The sequence below is a fragment of the Ambystoma mexicanum genome, chromosome 4q, assembly GCF_040938575.1.
Source record: "Ambystoma mexicanum isolate Mex_15411 chromosome 4q, UKY_AmexF1_1, whole genome shotgun sequence".
Classification (NCBI taxonomy): Eukaryota; Metazoa; Chordata; class Amphibia; order Caudata; family Ambystomatidae; genus Ambystoma; species Ambystoma mexicanum.
This window is the reverse complement of record NC_090928.1, coordinates 398,003,529-398,018,973: the sequence shown is the minus strand read 5'-3', so window position 1 is coordinate 398,018,973 and position 15,445 is coordinate 398,003,529. Positions and strand designations below refer to the sequence as shown.

Below are 15,445 nucleotides of genomic sequence, written 5' to 3'. Positions count from 1 at the left end.
ACCTTAATTCTGCACCCTTGCAAACTTGGGGATCAACTGTGAGGAAATACCCAAGTGAAAAACGTGTATCCCATTCAGTCTGTACTCTGTGAGTAAAGCAAAAAGGACAATGATGCTGTCAGAGCAATGGCGCATCAACACATTCAGATGATTTGATGTAAGTGAAACATTGTTACTTTGAAACCTTCAGGAAGCATGTTAAACCCTATTGTGTTACTCTAGGCCTGTGAGTAACATAACCTTGATGTGAGGCTACAAGAAGTGGATCGAATCAAACATCAGCAATGGATTTTGGATTGGGCAACCGAAAAATGAAAAAGTAACTGCTAATGCAGGAATTCATATATTCAGGTGAAGAAGGAAAAGTTACCTACTTGTTTATCCAAGTTCTGCAACATGGGCATCTCTATTAAATTCATAAACACTTAGATTGTTCTATGTGGTAAAATGTTTCCAGATGTGATTCAGATACGAATATATACAAGGTTTATGAGCTCTAATGAAGAGTGTATGTCAGAGTGAGTTAGTCTGACACAGGCCAAGGGCATCCAGACTTTGCACTTTCTGAAGGCCTACTAGAAGCAATTTCTCAAAAGTACATGCTTTTCTCTAAATTAAGCAGTTGTTGTATACATGCCACGTAGGACTTTTACTACAGGTAGAATAGGGGCGGTGGCTGCTGTGAATGGCCCCTGAAACAATGGCTGCTTGTGTGTGCAAAAGTATACCTTATTCAGAAGGTTCAAGCGTTCATGTTCTCTGCTCAGGGATTCCTTCCCGTGTGTGGACACAAAGGTCTTTCCCATGAAAAGTGTAAATGATCAGTGTGGTTGCACATGTTTAATCCCATGTTGCAAAAGCGACAAGAGAACCACAGGCACAAAACAACCGTTTGACGAAATTTCAATAAAGTAATGGAAAATGTGCTGAAAAAGCATTTAAACTTTGAAGCATTTGCTGGTCTAACCACAGTAACTTAAGCAGTGTTTCCTATGAATAAGAATGTACTGTCTTATTTTACTTAAATGTGCGTTTTGACATGTCAACCGAAGAGACGAAACTGCAGACAAGAGACGGTCATTGGGAAATACAAAGAAAAACGAGCATTGGCAATGCTAACAGTTTGGACGTTTGTGTAGGCATGGGAAAGGCACTACCCAGGCTCATCTGAAGTGGTATTACCTGCCCATTGACGGTAGCTGGTGTGCAAAATGGTGCGAGTACCTGGGCATCTAATAGCAGTGCATGGCAAATGCCTAACACTAATGCACAAGCCAAAACTGCTGGCTTTGCCAATGCTTGTTTTAAACAGGACTTCAGTGAAGGACAAGCAGAATACTTATAGATCGAGGGCTGAAGGCAGACCTGGTTAAGATATTTTTATTAGACCAGTAGCAGGTTTACAGCTACAAATAAAGCTTGTAAATCTCAGAAGACTGCTTTGAAAAAACACTAGCAGGCCCTTTGAGTGCAAAGTATGATGGTAAGGCTTAATTAAAGAGAGTTCAAAGAGTTCCTGTGAGGAGCTGTTTTGGGGGGTGGGGTTCAAGAACTGGTTGGGAATGGTGATAGGGATTAGCATGGCAATGGGCAGTCAATGGGTGGGCACATAATCCAAAAAATGCTACAAGCTGTGTATCCCTCCTCATATGCCATTTCTCCCTACCTGTACTCTAATGCAATATTCTAGACTTAGTCCAAACTAATAAAGTGAGATGCCAAAGTCAGTCTTCTTTCTTCTCTCAGTCACCTCGGTTTCCGCTTCTCTGTCCTTAACTGGTTTCGTTCTTATATTTCTAAACATTCCTATTCGGTGTCGTGGTTTGGGCACTCCTCCCCTACTCGCCTTCTTTCTCATGTTGTTCCCCTAAGGCTCCACAAGGCTCTGTTCTGGCCCCCTGATCATCTCTTTTTATGCCTGTTACGTAGCAAAGGGCACCTGCCCCTTTAAGGAAAAGCAAAATCAGGAACGGGAGAGGGAGGAATGGAGGGCGAAGAGAAAGGCAGTTGGTAACGGACTAAAAGGAGAGTAAAGACGTGCCTGGTGTCCGTGCGTAATTGCTTGAATGGGCCCCGCCTCGACATAACTGGCGACGAGAGCAAGAACCCACGCCACCGTCCGGTGCGGAGGGGACATGTGCATCCTGTCACGGCGAGGAGGTCCGAGGCAGAGAAGCGACGGAGGAGGTGCACAGCGTGCTGCTGAGAGAAGGAGACCCAGCAGAGCTGCCGGTAAGGAGGACCGGCGCGCCAGCGCCCACCCAGGTGGAAGGAGGGACCAGCGGAGCTGCTGGTGAAGACGCCAACCAGCCTAGGAGGAAGAAGCAGCCCAGCAGAGCGGCTGGCAAGGAGGACCGACCAGCTCAGGAGGGAGAGGAGGCCCAGAGGAGCCGCTGGTGAGGAGGACCAAGCCACGGAAATCCAGGAGACGCCTTGCAACGCTGCCAGTGACGAGGACCACAACACAGCAGTGAAGAAGAAGGAAGACCATGTGTGGCGCAGCATCAGACAGCTGCGAGAAGGTACAGAGGCGACTTGAGGGGGGGCACGAGTGAAGAAGAAACACGTGCAACCCAGAATCAAAGTGAGGATTACCGATGTAGAGAAAATTACATTAAATAATCCTTGCTTTCAAGAGGCCTTTTAAAACGGAAGATTGCCAATAAAAACGCCACTTGAAAGCGAGGATTATTCATGAGGAAAAGAGAACACACTAAGGACATACCACTAGAACACGAGGATAACGCACAACACAATAGTGCATCAGAGGCCCACAAACCCAGTGCAACCAACTGCCATGGCACCACATGCATGAGAAAGGGAAGCCAGCTGATACAGCCCCAAAGCCCAAGGCAATCATAGAGCTGGCCAACATGACACCACACGCTTAAGAAACGCACTCGGCCTCCACAAGGAAGTCAGTCCAAACTGGCCAACCGCAAATATGACGCAATCGGGAAGCGCGGCGGCAGATGGCGCCACACCACGTGCACCTGGGGTAGCCCCCACGAACCCCATATAATTTCTACGCTTCCCAAATACTTTCCCACTGGAACCCCAAGGCCAGAGATGGAAGGAATGGATGGACGAATTTGAAGAATTCATGAGAGCCGTGGGAAATCAGGATGGCCAAACAAGCTAGACATCTTCACCAACCTAGTTGGAAAAGACATCAAGAGCGTCATCAAAACAATCCCGCCCCCAGAGAGAACAACGTACGAGCGACTCATCGCCGCTATCAACAGCCGTCTAGTCATCATACCAAACAGAGACTATGAACGATACACTTTCAACCAGTGCACCCAGAGCAGGCATCTCAAGAGACAATACGACAATTCATCTAATGACTCCAAAGGAAAATAACATACTGTGACTTCGCAAACTTCAGCGATGATGAAGCCATCCGGCTGAGGGTCATATAAGGTTGTCTGTCCTCCCAATTCCGGAAACACCCATTAAAGAAGCCCCTTCCCCTGCAAGAGATAGCGGAACTGGCAACGGTTTAAGAGCACGGCGACGTCCAAGCCACCAACATTAAAAGCCCGAATAAACTGGACACAATAGCAGCCATCACCACCAACCCGCAAGGGCAGGCTCACCAGTTTGGCATCTCATCCTGACAAGACTCCAGGAACAAGACACACCGAATCCAACCAGAGAGACAGTGTTACTGCTGCGGGTTTGAATTTCCCAAAGGACAGTGCCCGGCAATCGGCCAGATGTGTATGAGATGCGGCCAGGAAAACGATTTTCAGAGCATGTGTCGAGAAAAGAACACCACAACTACAAGCCTACAGGCCTCCGACCCAACTAGCGCCAAACAGACGATGTGAACCACCAAGGCCACTCAACACTAGACCATACCCTGAGAGGGACAACACCAGAAACGTCATGCCCAGAAACACCCCGCACCCTGGATTCATCCGAGCAGTAGAGAACCTACAAATGGAGCCAGCAAATGACGCATACACCAACCTGGAACAAATCTACCATGTACAGACTTTTCCCGATGAAGATCTGAGAAGGGAATTCAATGCCCAGGACCCATACGAGAACCCTCCCATCGAGAAGCAGCCGCCAGGGACAGAGCAGTACCCGGAATACGACCGGTACATTAGAGAATATGTCCAGCTCATATCTGATTCATCCGATGACAGCGCAGCACCCCGAGTGACAGTTTGTCTGGGAGGAATCAACACACCGTTTCTGATTGATACAGGTGCAACAGTCAACGTAATGAACCAGAGAACATACAAAGCGTTTGTCGAGGCATATCCCATACAACCATCTCAAGCCCACATCTTCCAGTAGGGCGCGACCCTGCCACTGACATCCAATGGTCAGTTCCTGTGTGATCGAGTGCACAGAGGGGAAAGGGTGCCAGTAACTATCCACGTCCTCCACAGCCCAGTAACAGGGAGATGCCTCCTGAGCTATAATACAGCCATCGCGCTACACCTAATAGACATCCGTTATGACCAGTCGGAGACGATTCAAGGAGTCCCTCCAAACGGCCAATCCATACGGGCCATATTCCAGAAGGTGCTCGACATTGAGAGTCACATTCCCCAACCTGTTCAAGGGAGTCAGCATGTTGAAAGACACTGTGATCAAACCACACATTGACCCCTCTGTGCGGCCCATACCGCAACACCCCAGAAGAATTGGGTTTTACCTGCAAGCCAAGGTGACACACAAGTTGCAGCTACTACTCAACATCATCATCGAGAAAGCAGAGGGGCCCACCCCGCGGGTATCCCCACTAGTGGTTGTCCCCAAAGCAGACGGTCGCCTTAGCCTCTGTGTCGACATGAGAATTCCCAGCACAGCTATCCAACCGGAGACACACCCAGGACCAAAAATCAAGATATGCTGGTGAGATTCAACCAGGCCACCAGGTTTTCAAAGTTAGACCTGAACCAAGGCTATCACCAGCTAGTCATCGATCCTGAAACAAGACCAATAACAGCCTTTACGACACATGAAGGCCTCTTCCGCTATAAAAGGCGGACTTTGGAATTTAATCAGCGGCCAAAATATTCCAAGAGACTCTTCGCAGACTAATCAGCCCAGTGACTAACGCTTTTAACTACAGCGACGATATCTTAGTCTTTGGAGTAACACAGGGCCAACATGATGAGGCACTGAAACAGGTATTCCAACATCCTCCAGGAAGCCTGTCTCACACTCTGTGGTCTCAAGTGTGAAGTCAACAAACATAGTCTGTGCTGATTTGGTCACATCTTCTCGGACCAAGGCATCAGAGCTGACCCCGACAAAATTAGCGCCATTGTCAACCTAACAAGCCTGAAAGATGTGTCCGAACTGCACCCGTTCCTAGGCATGGCAGAATATTGTGCACAATATTGTCCCCACTATGCGACACTGACCAGCCCCTTTTGACAACTGCTAAAGAAGGACCAACCATTCACCTGGGAGAAACAGTGCCACAAGCATTCTCCACGATCAAACAAGAACTAGCCACCAACCACCAGCTAGCATATTTTAACCCACAGTGGGACACGGAAATAACTGTGGACGCCAGCCCAGTTGGCCTCGGAGCCATATTAGCCCAGACCAATCCACAACAGAACACTGAAACACACGTGGTCGCGTACACCAGCCGGGCGTTGAACCCCATTGAGCAAGCCTATCCTCAGGCAGAATGCGAGAGCCTGGCGACGGTCTGGACGCGTGAAAAATTCCACCATTTCATCATCGGAAGGACCTTTGTACTGATCACGATCACCAAGCCCAGCTATCCCTATTTGGAAACCCCAAGATAAAGATGCTGCCACGCATCGAATGTTGGGGCATCTGCCTCCAGGAGTACAACTACACCATTGTCCACAAACCTGGAGGTGAAGCCAACCCAGCCGACTACCTATCGAGACACCTGGACAAACCCCCGGACACCGAGATGCAGGGTGAGGCAGAAGAATACATTACATACCTGTCCCTGAATGCCCTTCCCCCAGCAGTCACAACGAGACAGTTCGTGGAAAGAAACCGAGCTGGCCCCACGATAAGAGTGGTCGTCCAACTCACGAACACCAACAGGTGGCGACAGGCGGCCACGGGACACTTTGAACCGGGGGAGGGGCGGGAAGCAGACAGGAGAGACCCATTAAGAATGGCGAAGATACATGGTGAACTCGCCACGACAGACCAAGGAATGCTATTGAGAGGAAACCGACTGGTGGCCCCCAAAAGCCTCAGGAAACCCCTCATCATGATTGTGCATGAGGGACACCGTGGTATAGCCAACACAAAGAACCGTGGTATAGCCAACACAAAGAAGATACTACGCAACCAGGTCTGGTTTCTGCACATGGACACCACAGTAGAGGACACATTGAGGCACTGTGACCCATGCCAGATAAATTCGGCGAGCTCACCCCCATGCCCACTCCAGACAGTACCCCTCCCCGAGGGACTGTGGCAACGAGTAGCACTTGAATTCTACATCCCACTGGAAGAAGGAGGTTACCTCCTAGTGGCAATTGATGAATACACTCAATTCCCCTAGTGAAACACATGCAGTCTACGGCATTCCACAAGTCGTAGTGGTGGTGGATGAGCTGTTCAGCGAATGGGGCATCCCCAACATCGTGAAAACCGATTACGGCCCACCTTTCCAAGGACAGGAGTTCGGAAAGTTTGCGGCACACCTCGGGTTCCACCATCAGAGGATTACACCACTGCGGCCACAAGCCAATGGCATGGTGGAACGTTTCATGGCAAACATCAAGCGGACGTGCCAAAAGGCCGTGGCTGACCAAACCTCCATGCCTCAAGTCATCTCCAAAATGCTGAGGAGCTATCGACACACACCCCATGAAGCGACTGGCCAGACTCCAGCAAAACTGATGATCAGATACAAACCGCGAACCAGACTACCACAGCTGGAGGACTATACCATATAATAAGAAAGCGAGAGGCTGAGAAAAGAAAGAAAGCTAAGGAGTGGGCCGACCACAAACGGAGAGCCAGAGAAACCCATATTCCTGCAGGTGAGATCGTGCTAGTCAGACATGCCCAGAACAGGAAAACCAACTCCCGATACAGACCGGAGCCTCTAGTGGTGACGGAAGTCAAAGGGCCAATGATCACCGCCATGGGAGACCAAGGGGAAATAACAAGGAACGCATTGTTCTTGCGCAAGATGTTCCAAGAGTACCCAGAAGAAGATACGCCCCTCGAAGAGGAAGAACTTCCATGATAAGTAAGGGGGGGTGTTACGTAGCAAAGGGCACCTGCCCCTTTAGGGAAAAGCGAAACCAGGAGAGGGAAGGAGGGGAGGCAGGGAGAAGGGAAAGAGAAAGGCAGTTGGTAACGGAATAAAGGAGAGTAAAGACGTGCCTGGTGTCCGTGCCCCGCCTCGACATAATACCATTTCTCTTGCCTCCATTATCTCCTCTTTTGGTCTCTACTATCATCGTTATGCGGATGATACGCAGCTTCTTCTCTCCTCATCATTCTCTGACTCCATTCATTCTACTCTTTCTAACTGTATGCTTGTCATAAAATTCTGGATGCCTTCTCACTATCTCCACCTTAACCTCTCCAAAATGAAAGTTCTTTTCTTCCCTTCTCCTATGATTTCCCCTCCTCTTTCTCCTTTATCTCTCTTTTCCCTGTCCTCTCTTCCTATCTCTGCTTCAAGTTTAGCCTGCAATGTGGGCGTTATTTTTCTTACTTCTCTTTCCTTTACTTCTCATATTTATTATATCTCGAAAGTTTTTTAACAACTGCAAGGCCCGCCACTTCCTTACTTTCAAGGCTACCAAGCTCCTCATCTCTGGTCTTTTCTCAGCTTTTCTACTGCTCTAGTCATTTTCTTGCACTTCCTGCCTCGCCCCTTGCCTCTCTTCGCTGCATTTGTTATGCCTCTATTTGTGTATGGTATGCCCCCTCTCTCCCCATCACTTAATTTCTTCTGCTTTGCAGCATCTCCACTGGTAGCCTTTCAAGTCTCCTCTTTTCTTTAATTTTCTTTGTATTGTTTTTAAAGATTTACATGGTCTTCCTCCTCACTATCTCTCCTCCCTTATCTCATTCTATACTCTTTGTTCTCTCTGCTCCTAATCCCTTTATCTTCTATCGGTTCCACGCCCTCCCTGTGCCTATACCTGGTTTAGTTCCTTCTCCTTGTCAGCTCCCAAACACTGGAATGCGCTCCCTCTCTCACTTCGTTGTCTTACTCCCTTCCTCTTGTCAAAGATCAGCTCAATGCCCATCTTCTTTATAATTTGAAAAGTGTTCATGTACCCACGTATTACATTTTACTGTACAGTTATTTCTCTCTGTACAGAACTTAGGTGTAAGGCGCTATATAAATAAAAAATGAAATACAAATGTGGGACACCAGGAATACCAAAGATAAGCCATTAACTTGACTGCCACCTTAGATGTGTGTGCGATAGGCTCATGACAAAAATCCAATTTATTCTAGGCCTCAGCTACTACTAACCATTGGAAATCTGTCAAAACCCTGTAATGTTTCTAGATTTTTACAATATGCCCTTCAAAATGTACACTGATACTTAACTGAGCCTCCAGGTGGAATGATCCGAACTATCCACAGAGAATGTCAAAATCCATGTCCGAAATCCATGCAAGGATTTCCAATGGTTAACTCTTGCCAAACCAGGGTAAAATGGAAATCCTTAATAGTTATTGTGATGTTCCACCAGTGAACTCACATTCTGGCACAAGGATATTGGCCCAATCCCTACCTCGGATACTAAGGTAAGACATCTGAGAATAATATTTCATCAAGAATAATCTTTCAAACAGCAGATCTCATCTGTCATCTATGTTAAACGTTAATGTTACTTGTACCGCGCACTATCACCACCAGAGTGATCCCCTGGCGCTCTGGCGGATCTTGAAAAGGACGGTGTCAAACAGGGAGGCTGTGGGAGCAGTTGGTAGGGTGCAGCAGGAATAGGAAAGTGAGATATAATGTTCTGTTTGCAGCTTCTGTTCGGTTTACATGCAGTAAAATAACATACAAAAAGAGTCTCTATTCTGGATTAAAGTAATCTCTTGATCCATTATCTTTAGGAAGGGCTTGAAGACAAAGACATATCCACATACCATGATTTATTTTCCTCATTAACCAATCAGTGTTAATGTTTTCACCACATACATGCACTGAGGAACATCCAGTTGATTTAAGCTGCATGGTGTAATAGAGAGTAGGCTTTGCTAAATCTCTCACACAAATGTGACATTATGCATAACGAAATCCCTGCCGAAATTCTAGATTCTGTGCCTTGCCTGTTGTGCATTTAATATTTCCTGATGACGGTCAGAAAAGGTGTGCTAAGGCATCTTGTAATGTTGCTTGAATTTTTAGGCCTGTGGGTGCCTTTAAGCGTCTGTGAGGAATCCCAGGGTATTTTCACTGCTACCATGAGGGGGAAATCCCTTCCCATTAGGTCCGGGATGAGAGGGTCTACCCGCTAGTACCCCTGGGGGTGGTTCTCAGCGGGTGGATTTCACAGGGAGGGAAGCCCTCCATGGGACCAGTGATGACTATCCCCGGAGAACATGGTATGCACCTCCTCCGTCTCTGTCCCCTCACCCCACTCCTGCATCTATAATTCCTCACAAGTCTGTGTATTTCTGCAAGATATAAAAAGGGAAGAAGGACTATATGTAAGGGCAGATCCTCACTGGAGGAAAAGAGAGCTGGCAAACAGCTTATGGCAGAGACAGGGGATGCTGGTGGAGCCTTGCTGAACACAGACAGTGCTCGGATCTATCCTGGCTGGAGAATTGGAGGTCCATGAGCAAACGGTACCCGGTCCACGTGACCAAGGCAAGAAAAGCAAATCGAGAGAGGCCAGACTTGGAAACATGGCAAGAAGATGCCGAGAGAGCCGGAAGGTATGCATAAGCCCACAGCATGCAGAGGCGGTCCCACGAAGTCATCCAAAGCAGACGGTAATGTCAGAAGGTACCTGGGTTACCGTAGTGGGTGGCAGGGATCACAAAGAGCAAAGGTGGCAGTTGGGGAAAGTTGAGAAACCCCTTCTCCTTTGTCCCAGTACCTGGGAAGAAATATAAAGTGGATATATGAGAGACCGTGTAAGGCAGGTTAGTGAACCAGGCCTGGCCAAAAGTGACAGCAATCCGGAGAGAGGGGTCTGGGACCCATGAGAGACTGGAGAAGCTGCACGAGAAGAGTGCAGAAGGGTCAAGGACCCATTACAGTTTAAGGAAGCGTAAGGAAGCCCTCAAACAAGGTGCTGAGGTCCAGGATAACTCCGGGAAGCCCTGAGAAAACATAAAAGGGTTGGGAGCCACAGAAACGAGAGAAAGGATACAGAGCAGGTTTGGGAGACCCCAAGGTTTCCCAGGAACCGTATAAGAAGTCAGGGAAGTACAGAGAAAGCCTAAAAGGGTCAAAGACCTGAAACAAATGGAAGATTAAAAACAAGTTGAGGGGCCCATACAAGTAGAGGGGTCTGGGACCCATACAAAGTTAATAAGGAGGAAGTAAAGATAAAGGGGCAAGGACCCATTGTTGAACATACTTTCTGAAACAAAAAACGATAATCGACTGTCATGGAGTAAACCCGACTTGATGCTACATGGGTGAACTTTGCTGTTGGGCATTGTTTGGAAACAGCTGAGCTACAGTCCAGTCTAGCAGGAGAGTAAACCAGACGTATCGCAATATTTGGGTGAACTTTTTATGATTTTTTCTTGTGGGACACAGCTGCAGGTGAAGAAAGAAAGAACCACAGTCAAATCTGGCAGGAGAGTGCACTGGATTTGCAGGGTGCTGTTTGTTTTGTGGAAGCACAACTATCTAGAATAAGAAGATTTTCAAGTCATGTCTGGTAGGAAAGGGAACCAGACTTGATGAGGCATTTAAATCTGCCTGCCTCTACTGTCCATCCTTTGCAAGGACTGCAAGACTTGTCCTTGGCCTAGCCCAGGGATCCTATCTCTCCAGCATTGAAATCCCTCCATTGGCTCCCAGTGGCTGTAAGGATCAAATTCAAGACCCTTTGCGTTGTCCACAAGGTCTTCTGGGGCATGGGACCAAAATATCTCGAGCTTTCTCTTCAGCAGTATCTTCCTACTCAAGCTCTTGGCTCCTCCAACTCTTTGAGGGTCTGTCACTTTTCCAAGCAACGAGTTGAGGGCAGATCTCTCTCATTGGCTGGTGCCTCCCTGCCTCACTGAAACTTCAGCTACTTCTGGAACCGCAGATGATTCGCTCAAGACTTTTCTCTTTGCTTTTGCCTTCACTCCTCCGCTACCTTGCTGATCTCCTGTCTAAGACTGCACTGGTTACCTGGCTACTCTCTGAACCACGGGCCCAGGTCCCTGCCTCCCAGTTGCACACCTGCACTGCCTCCTGCCAATCTTGCACTTGGGGCTGTATCTGCAACCCCCTACCTGCACTTATCTAACACTTGTTTTCTGCACTTAACCCTGCACTGCCACCTGCTGGCTGCACTTCTTTTTTTCAATGTTTGATCCCATGTCTTGCACTTGCACTTGCTCCTCCTCCCCTTCCCTTCCCTTGGTACTTTCTCCCCTTCTCTTTCCCCCACACTTGCACGATCTCAATGTCACTTTTGTGTGCCGCCTGTTTCCCTCCCCTGCCATGTCACGCCTTGTAATACTTGTGTATAGGAGTGCTATAAATAAAATATCAAATCATATTATTTGTGAAGTGAAAGTAGACTACCCCCTGATACTTGGACATTGTGAGATTCTGGATCCAGAATGATGCTTCTCCTATTCTGGACTCCAAGTAAAATGTTTTGTTCTTAATGTTCACACAGTTTTCCTTTGTTGATTTATTGTGTAAGGGACTGAAATAGGTTTGGACACAGGATGGTGGAAACTGCGTTTTCAGACTTTCTGACAGAAACTTTAGTCTTTTTTTTGAGGTAGGGAAACCCTTCTTAGAGATAGCGCTAGATTCATTTTCTTTATCATTAGTAAACGTATGTGCCATCAAATATTCCACCTCTGTGTCAGAATTACACTTTTGTACCCTTACAGGTCAGTATTGTAACCTTATGCATTGTTTGGCATACCCCCTGGTAAATATATTCTAACTATGTGCCAGGGGTACACAAATCTACTTAAGTTAACATATTGAGCAACAATGTCTTCTACCCAGCCAGCTGTGAATTAAAATTCCAAAATCAGCAATGTAATCCCTCATAATGGACGTGTGCACATGCTCATGGTTCATCACATTCCTGCCAGATCCCGGAAAACACAAATGTCCTTAAATAAATTCAGAGCTTGCAACACCTCGCAAATGCAACTGAGCAGAACCACTACCTACTTTCCAGTGAAACATCCAAATACTTGTCAACAATTGTGTCTGCCCGGTCCTACAACCTAAGCATCCCCTAGAGGGGAAATTAAGTACTTCATTGTTTCGATGATTTGCAGTCAATGATTGGCGTTGTATACTCCTCATAAAGAAGACTACTGCTTTTGCAAAATACATACAAAAATCATTACACTGTTAAGTTATTGGCAATCACTGGAATTTGCGCACATTGCACCCAGATAGAAGACGCTCTAGTGAAAGGATTGCACATACCAAAGCAAACACATTTAAGAACATGTATGTCACATAAATACACCAACATCCCAAGAAACAACATCGCTTACAAGCAAACCAACTGGCTTTTTCAAATGTGGGTTACTGTACTTTTACACACATGCTCTAAACTAGACCACAACATTTTAACTTGGAACAAATATAGAGTACTGGATAAAAAAGCTTTACTTATTATAAAACAACATATTCAATATATTTTATAATCTGTTGATGGAAAAACCATGCATGGAAAGTGTAATACGTTTATTGAGAGGATCAATTAGCACATATAAGCGATTAAAATCGCAGAAGAATAATATCCACTTGTTGTACATTGGCATAATAATCACTAAAGTAAAAAAAAAAGTCAGTTCTTTTACATTGGGATACAATAAGAGGGGAGCACAGTGAACCAATCACAGAGAGAAAGAGGCATGATGAATTTATGAGTTCCAAGCAACTAAAGGAGGACTCAACACAGAAAATGAAATGGCAGTATTTTGTCACTAAATTAACTTCATTATAAGACCACTTGTAGTTTGGGGATTTATAACTTCATGTACATCATTCGAACAATAAAGTAACACATCATTATATCATGGTCACTGTATGCATTCTTGGCATCGGAAAATGTTCCATCGAGGGCTTTTGCATCACATTTTTTTCCAATAAAAAAATGCATATTTTTGTGGGTTAAAGCGTTACATTTGTATGGGGTGGATTTTTAAGGGTTCAAAATGGGAGGTCAAGGGGGGACCCCACCCCAAAAAAGAAAGAAAATGCATTTAATGCACATTTTTTCATTGGAAAAAGATTTGATGCAAAATACCCTCGATGGAGCATTTTCAATGGAAAGACCATAAACCCATGGTCACTGTGCAATGCACATAATACAATACTTTAATAAGTTATGTTGTGCATGTGCAACACAGTAAATACTGATGTTCATGCCTATCCATATTGAAGTATGAGGGAATTTTGAAGGCGTCATGTAGCAAGACACAGACAACAGATTCGAAGGTCAAACAAAATCTCTTTATTAACTCAAATGTCAGGATGGTGTAAGGCCTAACTTGCCTTATTCTAAGGTGGGATTTACCTACCTAAATAGAGTAAGGATAGTCCAAGTCAGTAAGCTCAATTTAAAAGTCTGTCTGTCTCCTAAACCTATACTTGCCCGCTCAACTAAAGCTAAACAATGTGTAGGGATGTCAATATACAAAGAAACAGTGTTCAAACTAAAGTTCTGAGCCTCTTCCAGCTCCAGGCTTGCTCTTAGCTCCCTTCCCCAAGTTTAAGACAGTTCCAACAAAAGGGCCCCGGAGTTCCCTTCCCCAGGTTCAACACAATTCCACAAAATGGTCTCGGGGTTTCTTCCTCAAGTTCACCACAGCTCTTCAGGCTTCAAATTCACTGTCAAATCAACTTGTTAAGTTTGTCTTCTTCCTTTTTATTACTTGAATAACTTTTAGGCCTACCGTTCTTAGCCTCTTGACTTCTTTGCGTTTCCTCCTCTGTCTAGGCGCAGTTGTCGGACCACAAGGTCAACCCATCACATGTCACTGAACCGATAACACTTGATGCTTTACAACAGTTCATACTTTCTCACAGGACTCCCTTGACAACACAGGTTTCCTTTCTGTATCTGTGTTATGATTCCACTTATTCTTCTATTGCACTTTAATGGCTTCTTGCATTATATCAACATGCGACTCTCACACACTTTCCTTTGTGGTATTTCTCCTGGTTACGACCTTGCTTACACATATCAAATAGTGTTTTGCTTTTTGCTCTTTTAACTTTGTTTGAAAATGTTGTTTTTTCTTGTTCCATTTCATTCATGGAGTTTTCTCATATCTTTTCTTCAACATTCAAACTTATTACGTGCTTGTTAATTTGTTCGGTTTTCAATAATTCATCTATGGTCTTCACAATCATTTATCAATTTTCCAACTTACTTCATGCTTTCAATAGTTCACTTTTTGGTCTCCAGAACCCTTTACCATGTATTCTTGCTTGGTCAGCATTCGCCGTCACTCATACCATGGTCCTGAAGCACCCTGGTGAGTGAACCTTCCCTGTGACTCATCGGTGTGCAGCCTCTTCTCTGGGTACTCCGGTGTCTCTCTTCGGTTCTCACTCTCTCCTCTCTCACTCCCGAGGAGTTGCGGCTAACAGCACTCACTCTCTGCACTCTTTCCTGCAGCTAGCTGCAGTGTCCGTGTTTTCCCCACTCTCAATGGGGAAGACACAGCAATGGGCTCCGCTCAGTTCCAGATCTTCTCGCGGCCCGCAATGGCCTCAGCATCTTCCTGGCTGCACTTCTCTCTGTGTCCTTTTCACCATATACTGCCCACTCCAAATTGGATGGTCGTGCTTTCTGGCCCAGCCCAGAAGTAGCACAGCAGGTTACGTCTCCTTTTGTACACCTGCAACCATTTAACAGGTTGCAGGTGTGAGCACTTAGTTTCACTTACCTGATCATAGTTATTGGGACATGTCTGACTCACACAATAGTCCTCAGGCCTCTTCTGCCTCTCAGTACCAGAGAGGTGAAATGACAGGTGAGTGTTTACTACTCTTAGTTGCCTTTTCCTCGTCCCAGTACTATAATGATCTGAATGAGGGAAAATGAGGGGAGATTGTTTACAACCTCCTATACAGGCAGGGGGAGGGTAAGGTTGGTTGTCACCAGAAAAGGGGGATGCCATGTCTGGCCTATGGATAGCCTCTCCCCAATACCTAAGGACCCTTACCCAGGTGATCCTCCCTCACATCTCCACCCCCAGGGTCACAACCTTATCCCTTATGAAAAAAAAAACCAAACCTGGGATACCAACCAGGACAGAACAA

General features: G+C 46.1%; 1 protein-coding gene across 1 annotated transcript in view; it reads right to left on the bottom strand.

Moving 5' to 3' along the window:
• The window catches only part of RYR2 (ryanodine receptor 2), a 3,854,281-nt gene that overhangs the window by 292,529 nt on the left and 3,546,307 nt on the right, over positions 1–15,445 (bottom strand). The gene's annotated exons all lie outside the window — the stretch shown is intronic.